General features: G+C 32.5%; 1 protein-coding gene across 2 annotated transcripts in view; it reads right to left on the minus strand.

The window, feature by feature from the left end:
- LOC111000015 overlaps positions 1-15,804 on the minus strand; it is an 81,967-nt gene that overhangs the window by 34,359 nt on the left and 31,804 nt on the right. The window contains exons 3-4 of one of the 2 annotated variants that reach the window (XM_022269322.2): positions 14,167-14,199; positions 4,212-4,237 (exon numbers count right to left, since the gene is read on the minus strand). The gene's annotated coding sequence lies outside the window, so the exon portion shown is untranslated. The remainder of the gene's footprint in view (positions 1-4,211; positions 4,238-14,166; positions 14,200-15,804) is intronic. The other variant, XM_022269323.2, reaches the window with a different exon arrangement.

Here is a 15,804-nt window from a genome sequence, read left to right on the forward strand (position 1 = left end):
TTGTTGGGTTTAGTGCAGGAATTGCTTCGAGAGTGAACTCAGTCAGGTTTTTTTTACAGGCATAACGAAGCAGGAACTGGCTAAGTTTTAAGGACTAGGATCATTGGCATTAGAGTAATCCTTTAAAAAATCAGTGGCCTTACAACCTTTTCAGGTTTGGGCCTCCGATTTCTGTATCTTTTCCATGATCAATCTTATAAAAAAATAGGTGATCATCCTCTTGTGCCTGACACACGCTGTCGACTTTTCGGGTCTAAAGCTAGCCGGATTCCTCACCATTCGAGCGTATATTAAATGCGCACATAGAAAAGCCATAGGTGCATAGCTGGGGATCGAATCTAAGACCGCAGGGATGAGAGTCACACGTTTAAGCCACTAGGCCAACACTATTCAAGGTAATTCTTCTACCGTATGAAATATCAATACCAATAAGTAAGATACGCAAATGAGGCTTGACGCCCATAAAGGACAGTTATTACAGACCATGGAATCCTAGTTTAGTGGGTGCGTTTCCGACCTTTGAGGAAGACTTTAAACATAACGTGTTAGTACTGGATAAAACAACAAAAACTTATATCAGCGTTGCTTTCTTTGGCTTTGGGTTTTTTTCTAAACTTCCCGCCCACCGCACATTATAAACAAGTATTTGATCAACAGTCGCTGATATATCTCAGTCATATGCCTCAATATTCGCGGGATATACCATGCTATCCCTAAAACGGGATTCAAATTCAATTAATGATTCATTTAGTCTGTAAATGCCGGAAGGATAAGTAAAACGATAATTCATGATTCACAGTATTCCTGTTCTGCATAATGTAACATCACCTTAATAGGTTTTGAAAAGTCGTTAAAACTCAACCACAATAAAACATTGGAATTGTAGATTAAGAGCAAATACGTGTTACAGATTAAACTAACGACGACTTTAGATAACAATTTTAACTTAATGAAATCTAAAACCTGACTTTTAATAGTGGTACTAACGCAAGACATCTTTTGTTTTACTAGAATAGATACTGAGACATAAATGTTGTAAACTCAGTATTTATTTTTTCAAAGAAATATATATATTTAAGAGGGGTGGTATATTACCAGCTTCGCAGCAGAAGATGGCGTTGATACGGTAAATTGTATACTGTTCTATTCTCGTTAAGGAGGTTATATAAAAATAGTTTTCAATCATAGTCATGTTTTTCACATAAGTATATGGTTTAAATATAATTTGACACTATTGCTTTACATAGCACATTTGAGAATTACATAATATAACAACCACGGCAATAGAGACATAATTAATAACTTCTATTTTATATACATAAACATATATATTCAAAGAACAATTGCACTAAAAGCTAGCTTCGATTTTTCTACAGAACAGGGGGCAAACGGGCAGGGGGATATTAAGTGTTACCACGGTGGACACTCAATGCTAGAGAGCTCACGAGTACGTTGCTGGCCTTTGAAGGTTGTTCACGGGGCTATAGTAAATGCAGATTTAGAATTAATATACTATCCTGTTGATGTTCACAAGTGTACTTGGTTACCTATATGAACACAGTTATTTTGAGTTTGAGTGTATCGATATAGATCCATACATCACTAGCTATTAGGCGACATGTCTCAAACATAGCACCTACGCGGAATCCTGTCGTCACAGCCTAGATAACCTTGGTGTCGTGACCTGAATATGCTAGACATTAGCGTGCTTCAAGACAACGTGTTTAATTTTATCTGTGACATAGAAAGTGTACTTACTGAGAAACCATTGAGATTGTGTTAGACTTTGCTAAGATGAGAGGTTATTTTTTGAATATATTTACAGATCAGCCCTTTCAGATCCAATCACTCAGGTATAAACTGTGCAATTTGACAAATAATTTATTACTTTTGTCAAAAAAATTTGTTTTTAGCGATCACAGTGCCATAATTTTTATATTAATTTATTTTTATTATCAGACACTTGTTTATGTGATAAATGCATTCAAGAAATTCAAAATTAATCTTTAATCATACTCAAAATATTAATAATACCTATTATTACATAATAATAATAATAAAAGCCTTCTTTTCGACTTTAGTAATTCCTTTATTTCTTATTATTTTGTATTGCATCGCAATTCATGAAAACGTGAAATTACTTTTTTGGTTTGTAGGCTTTATTAATATTTTTTGTATTATTTTAGATTAAGATTTCTTAACAAATTTTTTATAAAATCTGATAATGTATTACTTGAATCATATTTTTTTTAGTTTGTCTCTTTTGTCTTTGCTTTTGGTTGCCGGAAGTGATCGCTTGTTAGCGATTATGTATATAAATGTAACGAAGTATGAAATATTAAAATAAATAAATTAACCTTGCAAAGAAAGTGATTCATTCAGTTTGATTAATTAAAAAAAACTCACATTCAGCCATGTATAGTTTTAAATTATTGACAATTGCTGTCAAATTTATGGTCTAAATACTCTCCCGCTCTATAAAGGCACCTTCCTTTAAAAAATCGAATTTCGGATTAAAAATTCCTATTAGATGATTCTATAAATACGCTAAGAATATCAAAACAATCAAGCGATAGGCAGGTATTAAATTGCAGATGCAATAAGATTTTGCGAAGTATACAGTGACATTCAAATACCGTAATGACCTCTGTACCTAATGTACATTTGCATAAATATGTGCGAAGATGATTTCTGTATTTAGGCAAAGGTTTGTTGAATTTCGCAGAGCCATAGCGATTCTATTAAATGAAGGCTTTTATTATATCCGAGGCATGTGTTTATATGCCGAAAGGATATGTGGCTCGATCCAGACCAGAGTATCTACTGTTCTGGGCTATCTTATGTTAAGTGATATGGAGAATTCCAGAGGCCTCGCTAGTGTGTTGCCAGTCATCAGGAATTGGTACTCTTTTTTCTGAAGGACCCTAAGTCGAATTGGTTGGAAATACTTCAATGGGCAGTTGGTTCTAGATAGTTGTAGAGCGACGTGGTGATATGGGTAAAATTTCCCATTCTGCCTACGTCCGATGATGAATTCAGACTCAGCATTAGTCCAAACAACTTCTCTAAACACTCTCCATGGTAAATGCAGTAGAAGGTGCAGAGAGACGAATATCTCGACGCAACGCCAGAGTGCGCAGTACCCACAAAAACCAGTTCTGGTAGTTCCTACAAGGCTGCTTTTTGGAGGCTCTGGTAATACTCTCACAATCTACCAGGGCAACTCATAATTACCAATAAATAATTTAAAAGAAAATAATCATATAAAAGTTTTGATTTCCTTTAGTGGAAAGTTTTAACAGATATAGAAGTTGGATATTTGCGTATTAATCATGTATGTGTACATATAATTATAAGTACATATATCCACAAATATCTCAGCTCATCTCAAAACATGAAATTTTGTTACAAAATAAGTTGTCTATAGTTTATACTGTATACTCTATGGTAAACTTCGCTCCTTTCTATGATGATGCGTCTTAGCCTAAGACGCCTAAGACTCTTAGGGCATGCTTATGAATGTCAAAAATGATTACAAAATTCGCGAAAGAGCAAAATTACGCCATCCGTGCGCAAAACTACCAGGAGGCCTTGTGCCTGAGAACTGAGAAGAACGGGAAAGAAACTCAACAAGTTTTACCCTCCCTCTGCATTAATACACAATAATTCAAAGGGAAATGTCATAAGCATCTCTCTCTTTGCTCTGTGACATAATGAAAGACAGTTCGTTGTACTCCAAAACTGTTACTACCCAAAAGAAAATCCACTACTGTAACAAATTCCAATTTTCCTCAATTACAACAGTGGAAACAGTTAAAACAGTGGAAAATCAAAATCGGTAAAGGGTTTTATATCTACACAATTTTAAAGGCTTGCCTAACGTTGAGTAGAGCAAATCGGTTATAAATAAATACATAGACAACTATTTTAAATAGTGCACAAGACAGTTGATCCTAGAACGAGTTAGTCAGGACAAGGTGCCAATTTAGGAGGTACGGTTGCTACATACGAGGCATTAATGTTTTTATGTGACTGGTGGTATGCTTACTGCAGTTCGCATTAATTTATGACTTGTATAAAGTTTGTTCAAATTTCACTCACATTGTTTTAATGAGAATCATATTGAAATTAATGATATATGATTTCATAGGTTTTTGATAAATCACCTAATTGATAATGACCTAATGATACATAAATATCTTGATACATACCTTCACAATTGCTTCTATAGATGTATCTGAAACCAAACAAAATGTCATGTTACTAGATTATTCATGTCTTTGGTTGCACGTTAATTAAACCTTTATTGTTATTATTTCACTATATGTATTACATTATTAACAGTATGCTCTCTAGTATTGAAGACAGTAAACCCAGTTTCATCTGGTTTTTTTTATTTGGACGTCTCTAACGGTTATAGTCCACATACACACACACTTTTGATAAAGTAATTCGTTAGTATAAACTCGTGATTAATGAAAACGGATGTATGACCTATTAATTAATTACAAAGAAGAAATAAAAAAACTTAACTATATACGTTATAATTAAAAGGATGTTTAGGTAAAAAGAAACTGCACTAGCCCCCACACTAGAATTCCCGGTGTCGTAGGCAGATGGTCTTTTCCATTTGACATGTTATCGGGACAATAATTTCTACATAACACTTACATTTCATATTTAAATAAGTCCCCAAAAATAAGTAATTACTTTTTTCCGCGATAAAACAGATACATATATACATAATAGTTTCATCAGTATTTTAAAACTGTACTCCTTAAATATATTACATAACGTCCTAGATATTCACTAGGCATTTCTCGTAATGATTTTGCAAAAAGCTTTCTATTTTCTAAACCATAAATTTTGGAAAACAGACGTTACGCTTTGCTTAAGTCGCAAAATGTAATTTGGGCAAAAATATAACATAAAAGAATAATTTAAACAGTTTTATTCGAGTTTTTGAAGTTACACTTCTTTTGGCACGTTAGGGAAAAATTATGACGGTAAATTTTTAGGATACGCTCGCATACCGTCACAAAAAACCGACACCCTGAAGTTAGCTACAGTCAATATTTTAGTTTTTTTGTAATATTTAAATAAACTTTATTTAACTAGATAATGCGTTATAGTAAATCTTTCAATGTTTAGATACTTTATTGTGTGAGGTGTAGAATATAGTTTTTGATAAGATTTTTATCTTGTTACGTCAAAGAAGTATATTTTCTTAAGCGTGTACATAAGTACGCACACGTTTTTTTTTGGTTTTAGCATTTGTTTTGAACATCGCTGAATATAAAAATAGTACATGAAGTATAAAACTAAGGTATCGTATGTAGCAATTAGTATATAAAGCTACATAAGAATAGAAACTTCTAAAAATATTACCGTGAAAACAGTTAATAAAATAATTCAGGTATATTTTCCAAGTCGTTAGCTGTTTTATAATAAAAATTGTTAAAATAGTCTGGCTTTAAGACTGTACACCGTGCCTGCATACAATACAGGACACACAACAAGAACACACACACACACACAACAAGAATGGTAAACTATACGAATCTTAAAATTTATAACGCACCACACATTTGCCATTATCGAGCTTGTTACTACAATTTACTTCCATATAAACTCGAAGAATACTACACATTAAAAGTATATCTTATGTCTCGGTAATAAAATTGAAATTACATTGCTAATATTTCGCATAGGGTGACAAGCGAAGCGCAACGTCATTTCATAAAGTCGTTCAAAATGATACATATTATGATAGGGTCAATGAACTATGAAGTAATTTCGCAAATTACATTGAGTAAACACACTAACTACAGAACGGTTCTTATATGTTGGTTCTTTCATATGGCGTATTTCCTATATAAAAAAATGTCGCTTATATAATTGCTAGATGCCGCATTACCGCGTTGTAATTTTTATTATTCTCTTTTCAAAAATCAAAAATGGAAGGTTCCAGAAATATATTTTTTTATCCCTTTGAGTAGAGACTCCTGGCCCCTTGTACCCTGGGGTTCAAGTACACAGGTGCTAATTAAAGATTTAAGTTGGCGCCTGGTAGATAGTACCACTGACCCCAGAACTGGTGCTTTTCTTGCTTAACGAATCAGCATCGCAATACAGGGAGGAAATACGGCCAGCGTAAAAGGTACACTGCCACAGGGACCAAACTTTTAAAATTAGTTTTAATAATCTTTTATATTATTATTAGTATTACTATGTAGGTTAAGAATATTGTAAATACTGGTATTTGATTGTAATATTTAGCTAAGTAAATAGTTTTTATTCTTAGTTTAATAAACCCTGTTTATGATTAAGAAAAATTGAACTTTTATTAATGGCAATAAAAAAAAACAATTGATACTTTTGACACTAGTTTCAGTAAAGGACGAGCAGAAATTCTTCATATTTCTTTTTTCACATAATCTGTATTTTGTTTTATTTGATGCTATTTTAAGGTATTTTCACTTTTGTTGCATTGAGTATATTTAGGCAAGTGACACAAGATCAAACCGAAACCCTAATTGCTCCCCCAGGAATCGATCCCGAACTGAGTTTAAGCCAAGAATTTGCTACAGAACGAAGGTGGTATAATAATAAAAAATAATAACATATTATTGAGATATGATGCGACCAATATTTCGGCATTTTCATTATTTTATAGTATTACTCGTTACAGACAGATATAACATTTATAAGTAACGAAACACACAATACTAATAATAAAAAAAGAAAAATAATTTATGGAAAGGAATTAGGTACATTTTAAGTGTGAATGATGTGTGTTAGTGTGGATGTAATTGGGTCTGGCTCAGCATTATGCTGGAGCATGATGAGGAGCAAACGAGTTCCACAGCACGGGTCATTCTGCAAGATACCACAACAGTAAGTTTGCGTTATATAAACATGTCAAATATATCAGCACAGTAATTGTGTTTAATCGAATATAAATCAATAAACTAAAGAAGTTAATTCGCAAAAGTAAATGTAATTATGATTTAAAAAGAAACTCGAGCCGTCAAAGCCTTATGAGATGTACGCAGCGGACGTCCGGTTCACGGTGCCACATGTTAATCGGATGTCTGTCTGTATATTACGTCTGGTGATGTCAATGACACCGTGTATTAAGGCTAATCTGAATGTTGCGTGTTCCTAGTAAGAAATTTCAATTAATGATAGTATAATCTAGGATATTGTAAAGACGGAACCAGCGGGTTTCAATGAAAAGGCAGCTTTTCACTCAATGAAATATTTAGACTTTATTTGGTTTCAAAGTGTCGTGGGATTACAATACTTAGTTACTCCATACATTGTTAGTTTGTAAAATTAATTAATGCCGACATTTCGTGAAAGTATTTTATATTTAATGACTTGTATTTTAGTTATGATGTTAGTGAACACAAGATTTTTAAAAAATTTGCCACAGTCAGAGTTGGTTTGTTTCGTGTTATGGGTTTATACTCTCTAGTACCTACTACATTTTGTGTATTTGTAAAATTAATTAGTGCCGACATTTTATGAAAGTAATTTATATTTAATGTCTTGTACTGTAATTGTGACGGTGAACACAAGATTTCAAAAAATCCAAATTTTCAGTTTTAATGAGGTGTTTTAAGTAGTATTTGAACTCAACAACACTTTGTAAGCGCCTACAAATTTGTTCAACTAAATTGTCCATACTAAAAGGTAAAAATAACTTGTGAAGTGTTAACAAGCAAACAGAGGTTTCTTTGTGGAGTGTGGGCAAGAATTTAACAGCTTTTATGAGCTTTTACCGCCTTCGTTTACCAGCCCTTTTAGTCTATTCAGTTCTAGTAAGTTTAGCGAGTTTATGACCCAAGTTAAAAATTTTCCGATTTTTCAAATATTTATATGTTCAGTTTAATCTCCAAATACGGCATTCAGTACGCAACGTGTTTTCTGGCCCTTCTTTCTCTTCTTTTTCTACGACTGGTTCTGGCCCTTGATATTGCAAACAAAATTGGCCGACCGTACCTAACTTAGAAGAAGGTTCTAGGAGAACACTTGGGTTGATCACCTACAGATTGCCATAGAAAAAGTAATTTGCTAATACGAATACGTATACTGTGAAGCTAGTCTTGTGTAAAATCGACTTAGATATCAATTAGAGCCAGACCGATACGAATGTTTTTTGTTACGTGCGTGTAAACGATAATAATGGATTTTAATGTGTTTTGAATCGATTAAGAATTGAAATCAGTGCAATTTTATGCGAGACTAACATATGTATTATTATTCATTCAAAAAATATCACTACAATATTTTTAGGTTAGTTTTTCTACCCGTTTCATGAAGTTTAGAAGTGGGTCTAAGGCGAGCCGGTTTCCTTACGATGTATTCTTTCACCGTTCGAGCGATGTAAATGCGTATATAGAAAGAAATAAGTACACAGTCGGGTATCGAACCTCAGAGATGAGTTGCACGTTGACTTCACTAGACCAACACTGCTCAATTTGGACAGTTAATTTCATATAGCGAAGATTACGTCAATTACATTGGAAAAAGTCGTCTAAATAACAAACGTAGATATCTATAAGAATCTCGAAGAGAATATTAACAAAAAATTTTTTTTGCAAGATACTGTTTCAGTTAACTATAAGAAATTTAATAGAGTTGTTACTGTTCAAACGACTACATATGGTAGGTTATATATATAGATTATAATTAGAAATGTATATAACAGTAAATTTACACGCTTTATAAATACAGTTTTAAATAACATAGTACAGTTATTTTCGTAATCCTAAAGCTAACATAAATAATAGAAAACAAAAATTATACTACAGATATAGCTAAAGATGGAATACATAATATGTATACAAAGTGGTACAATTATTAACAAAAGAAAAAATAATATAAAACTTCACTAGTTAATATATATATAATTTAAATTATGTTAATATATTTTTAAATTAAACTTTAATTAATTTGAATATTTTACTATAAAACTGTTGGTTAAAATAGAAAATAGTTTACGGATGTTTTTCAAAGTGATATTTGTTTGGTCAATATTTAAAAATCAATGTATTAGTACGATCAGATTTCGGATGCTCATGGGCTAAAATGAATAATCTCGGACGTCAAGGCAGAATACAAAATACCATCCGTATCACATCGATGTCCGTAGTTCCACAAGTGAGCGTTTCGGCAGCTGTCTAATTAATTATTTCAAGAAAATGGCGAACCTATTCATGAAAGGCCGGCAACGTATTTGCCAGCCTACTTGAGTATCTATGGGTGGTGGTAACTTTTAAATTTAATTCAATTCATTTGTTTTTTTAAACGTGTTTTTAAATAATTTTAAGTTCAATGTATGTTGCTATTGTCATGGCGACGGCGGTCATGCGCGGGAGTATTGTGCGAGGCATGACGCGTAGCATTTTAATGTGGAGATAGCATTTCTAGTTCCCATGATATCATAGGAAGTCTTTGTATGGTACTCGGGCATGTCTGAATATTGATTGACTTCAAGTTGCTTCATCGAAAAAGCCCAAACATATAAAATAAATATTATACTTCTATGATCGCTATTCTTAATTATTATATATTAATTATAATATATATATTATAATATAATAATATAATATATATATATTAATTATAATATCGCTTTAGAGCGAACAGGCACCGTCTGTGAGCTGCTGCTGCTAAATGCACATGAATCACGATTATATCAGTTAGTACAAAAGTTAGTGATACGATATGAATTGTATTGTACAGTAGATATTTAAAGATACAAGAGTTTAACATAATTTAATAGATCATAGATGAAATAGAAAAAGATAATCCTTTGAAATACAAAAAGTTTCCTGCCTAACTTTTTTATTGACCAAATTCTTTTAAATTGATTTTTTTGTGGGTATATTTAACTGAAATAATTAATTGAAAATACTGTATATTTGATTGTTTTAGTATAATTTTTGTACTATTAAAATATACAAATTAATAGCCATAAGAAAAGCAAAAATCGATTTAAGTATATCATTTATTTACTTTTGTAATCTTTACAACTTTTGCTTGATGTGGGAGACTAAATATTTTCTAGCAATTTGACTTAGAGTTCGTCATCAAGAGTGTACTAATTCGTAAGGCCGGGAACGCACTTGAGAGCCTTCTGGCAATGTGTCTTAGTGTCCATATCACTTAACATCAGGTGAGCTTCCTGTCTTTTTGCCTCATGTTACATAAAATAAACATGTGTGTGTGTGTACTTATATGCACGCGTTAGAGTTTATCATTAGCGTAACGAGATAAAAATCTTTTATTTTTTTTTTATCTTTCGCCTTAACTAACTTCGTTTGTAGAACTAACTAACAATAAAAAAAGGTATTTAATACATTGAAAGTTTTATTACAACGTATTATCTAGTTAAAAAAATATTTTTACATAATTAAAGAACAAGACACTTTCCATTTTAAAATATTTACTACGCTAACTTCAGGGTGTCGGTTTTTTGTGACGGTGTGTGGGTGTCGATTTTTTGTGACGGTGTGTGGGTGTCGATTTTTTGTGACGGTGTGCGGATGTAGGCTTTGTGTGTCGGTGTACGCGCGCATAGTAAAATTTATCCTCATTATTCTTTCCTAAAGAAGTATAACTTAAAAAACTAAATTGCTGAACTAAATACCTTAAATACAAAATTTGTCCGCAAAAAAAATCCTAAAGTTATTCAAGCAAAAACTATCCAAGTTCTTGTTGCGTAAAGTAAAAATAGCTTACATTGTAAGGACTTTTATCCCGCAAAACCTCAAAACGCATTAGTGTTAATCTAAAGAATCCCTAGTGATATACGACAATCGTTTTCTATCGATAGTCCCGAGTGTCGATATTAATGTCTGCGATAGTTTGCGATAAGTTATTGAGATGTTTGTCTGTGTATAGTTTTATACTTAAATGGGTAATAACGATCAAATAATGGATTACATCAGAAGTTATCGCTCTTCTTCTGAATCTTTAATACACTTGCGGAGTGCCACTCTAGATAGATAGATAAAAACATTAGTTGCGTATTTTGAGCTGATTGGGGGGTGGGGTGAATACGAAATACCTACTCTACTCATGTCGATGTTCCAGAACTAAGCATTTTTATGGTAGTTATTACCACCACCACTGTGTGCAACCAGCTGCCCACTGAAGTATTTCCGAACCAACTCACTGCCATTTTCTCAATACCGGCAATCATTACCTACAATTCATAGAAAAGAAGGATTTTATGTACCTAATATCCAATATGTAGTAAAAAAAAACAAAATTTTATTTTATTACTACCACGAAACAGGTATATTTTAAATACTCTCCGGACACTGTTTATTAAAGGATCATGAATATTCTGACCTTTAGAAAATAATAAAAAGCTTACAATGTAACTTTCCTGTCTATTGAACTATGTCCAAGTGCATTAACATCAATCTAAACGTTGTTAGTGATGCATACAATTGTCGATAAAACTTTTTCATAATGTTAAATATATTTAATTACTTTAACGGGACCTGTCGTTATGACTTGAAATAAAAACTAGTCAATAACATAGTGTATATGGGCGCAAATTTATATATAATCATAATATTGTTATAAATTTTTTTAATAATATTTATCTATAGTAATTTCATAGTCTTTATTATTTATGTTACAGCAATGGTGTTAGTGACAGCTGCCACTGTCATTATCATTTAATGACATCAAAGTCAAATTAGTTTAAAACTGTTAATATGACTAGTTCATTTAACTTCTCAACGTTGCTAGATCTATAATTAACAACTATTCAATGGTCGATAATAACTATGACTCCACGACTATTCAATTATTCCTCTCGCCTTTGTCATATATATTTTGTTGAATAAAAAAAGGTTATACTACAGTTTAAGAATGGCAATTAACATACAATCTTAAATTTATCGATGCAAATTTTACAATAGCACATCACTATTTAACCCTTCTAGACCCGATACGGCCGTAACGACCCATATTAGTCAACTGTCGTTTTTATTTCAATTTCTTTAGCACAAACTTGATTTCTTGATGATGATTGAGTGGGTGTGTTGTGTTTAACTAAATGATTAAGTGTCTGGTTATTTATCGTAGGTGGAATGCACGATGCGGTTAAAAATAGGTATTTCATAATTATTTTTTATTGACAGCTACAAATTTCGGCTGATTTTTTTGGTACATGTCTTCTAGATATCAAGAAGGGCGACTGCTTAGGCAAACGGCTCTCTCATCCAGGCCAGAAACTTTCTTTGTTAAGAGTCCGTATGTAGTGCTTTTGGACACACCAACTGCTAACTGAAGTATTTCCGAATCAATTCAATCAGGTCCTTGAAGAAAAGAGCGAACAAATTCTTAAAAAGCCGGCAACAAACTTGCGAGCCTTCGGCTGATTAGTGTCCATGGGCGTCGGTATCACTTAACATCAGGTGTGCCATGTTAAGTGATACGATAAGTGACATAAGAAATAAGAAAAAAAACTTTCTTATACGTATCTAATATTAAGTGAAGTAGGTTAGTTTGAAATTACTTATGGACCAATCGTAGGTTTGATCAAAATATTAAATTGTGCAGGGACAATTAATAATAAAAGATGTGTGGCACTCGGGGACTGCCGCGGTATAGCCATTGCATAGCATTTTTTATCAACTTATACAATTATAATTATTTATTTATTTTTATTTTATGCAGTACTACCCGATTCAGACTAACACACCTATATAGTGTGTCTCACACTTAGTATGCGTTCTTTCCCGCTCTAACACATGTCGGCCGCCGTCGTTACGGAATTTCTTGATTCGGTTGCCGCGCTCAAAGCCCGCGATAAAATCTATGCAATAGCTTAAACATTAAAGGTTTCATGTTACATGAGACTGAAAATAATATACAACCTTTTTTAGTTTTGATACAACCTGTTTAGTCTGAGTTCGTGTGCCTACAAAATGTCTTATAAAATCGATTCTCAGTATGGGTTATTAAAATCATATGTATGACATTTATTCACTTTTCCTTTGAAATCTCTTAACAATGTACGCATTTTATGTCACTTCAGCATTGTCATTGTAAAATATACCTTCCCACACTGATGTAAAGCTTAAAATTGTAATAAAACCATTAAGTTTATGATATGTTAAGCTTGACAGTGCGTGACCCCGATGTCTACCAACTAGTTTTGCTTCTGAATTTAAATTCTCACAGGACTTTCCACTTTATACAGTGCCGATAAAGACTATATTGCTGTGTTTGACGTAAGCAAGTATTTATGTATTTTGAGTGTCTAGATACTTTTTTGACACGTCATAGGCGTTCACGCATCTCGGGAACCGTGGCTTGCATACCAATAAGGATATTATTATAAGTTATTTTTAAGATTTAAAAAGGATGTGATCAGTGCTTCCAACCTTTTTTGTGTAATTAATATTAAGAAGCTTATGATAATATAATTAATTGTTAAAGAAACATAGTAGGTAATCTGTAATAGAAATTACAAATACTTTTAACATATAAAAAAATCGCTTTACATAGTGAAAATATAGTGCGTAAAGATATACTTATAATTTGTTTTACTACGTAGGTTAATATTGTAAATACTATATATTTGTGTGTTGTAAATAATTAATATTTTATAGAATATCTTCCACATACAGACATTAATGATTATTGCGCACACATTCATGTACAAGGCGTGGGCTTAAAAAGAAATTGATAAGCCTTGTTCTATTTAAAATTAAATGTAGGCGTTATAAAAGAACATACAATAGCGCTTTCCTTTTGTTCCATTTTGAGGCAAAGGGCATTGGCGCAAATAATTAAGTAATTTTTTTGTGTTATAATATATTTAAGTGAATTTTATATACATGAAATTTGTGGCGTACTGGTTATTTAAGCGTGTCAGGTGATCCTAGCATCGATTCCGAGCGAAACAATGTTAAGGAAAATTAAAGTTAGAGAAGTATAAAATAAAAATTACATCAGCTCGCTCGTACTTCCGAACCAATTGGACAAGTGGTCCTTCAAGAAAAGAGCGTACCAAATCTTAAAAGGCCGGCAACACACTCGCGAGCCCTCAGGCATTGAGAGTGTCCATTTAACAATATTTTTATCAGTCAAATCACGTTATACGTTTAGCAGTTAACGACTATAACTTACCCCTTTGGTGTGGTTTTTGAATGGTTTTGTTACCTGCAAATAAATAATAATTTAGTAATGATAATATTTATTATTAAACCAGCCAAGGCTGTACATTTTGCTCAGTCAGGCTTTTTTAGTTACATAAGCGTGGCGATTTCCTGAATCGTCGCCGTGACGCCCCGAGAGTATAGACAGACTTAAGGCACTCTTCAATTGTTACATTGCATTCATTCGTCACATAGCAAGAGTTAAAATAAAATCGTCTATTATTTAAAGTATCCCGATGAGCCAGGAACCGTACAATTTTTATCTAAAGAACAAGAACTCAAGCATGGACGACGATACTATCCACGTAGACAAAATGTGTCTTGCCTTTGAATATGCTGCACTTAAAGAAACAGATGCAGATGCTGCTTTGTTATCATCACTTACAACATTTATTAACATACAGAAATATAATACAGTTGACATAATTAATGAAAAGGAGGGCAACTGGCAGGCTTATTCTTTCGAGCGTTCTCTTTCAGGCAACCAATGTAAGGTAAAAGTCCCAACAGATGATCATGTACCAGTATATGATCACTCCATGATTTTGTATATCTAACATTCACGCACTGTATACATGATAATGATAATATAAATAAATGAAAATCTGCGTTTACTGCACAATACGTTATGCGACAGATTTGCCATCTAAAGTTCTAATATGTAAAATATATCAACCAATAGCGTCTATTTTTTCTCGATCTCCCTTACTCAATCTCTCAATCGCTCTCTCCCTTTTCTTCGCCAAAAACGCTGCACATGTTCGTGACATTCCGTAAAAAATTTAATCTCATGTGCCTAAAGAAGTTTCACTTCAAAAAGAAAAAAAATACGGAACATAAATAATATTTATTTCAAACTGCGCAAAACTATTAAAATGTCACATTACTCAATGCATACCATTAAGTGAATTTAGATGAATAAACTGGTCCAGTGCCGTGTTGATTGATACCTAGGAAGAACTAAAGTCAAGGTTAGGTCCATGTCAGGGTGAGCGGCTATAGAAAACGGATATTGGGTGTTTGGTGCCTGACAAAAGCGAAAGCGATTTCTTTTATTTAAATCTGGTGCGCGATAATTGTTGTATTGTATCTCCATTCCATTAAATGATTTGTGAATTGGGTCACAAACTTACTTATGCTGTGTGGGAGGAAATTTTTAAAGAATTGTGATGTAATTAATGAAATAGCGCCCCCATTAATGAAGAATTATTTTTACGCACTATAGACTTCACAAACAGGTTAGAAACGTAAAAAAAACTTGCAGTTAAGTTGCAGTTTATATACGGTATGTTACAGCTAAAAGTTGTTTAAAAAAAATAAAAGTATCCAGTGACCAAAACAGACTATTGAATGAAAATTATTTATTTATTACAGAAATACATACATTATCCTTACTGACTATGCCAATACGATAACCTCGAGAAACATTAAATAAAATGTAATAAAGTAGGTACATAATATATAATTTTAAACACAGAATATACACAATGTCGCCACTGTGAATTCACTCTGCGAATATATAAATATGTCAAAACACTTAGACAATACAGATTGCATTCATAAACAAAATTTATGTAACAGAAAATATTTACTTATATTTTAATAAATT

This window comes from Pieris rapae, chromosome 18 (assembly GCF_905147795.1).
Source record: "Pieris rapae chromosome 18, ilPieRapa1.1, whole genome shotgun sequence".
Classification (NCBI taxonomy): Eukaryota; Metazoa; Arthropoda; class Insecta; order Lepidoptera; family Pieridae; genus Pieris; species Pieris rapae.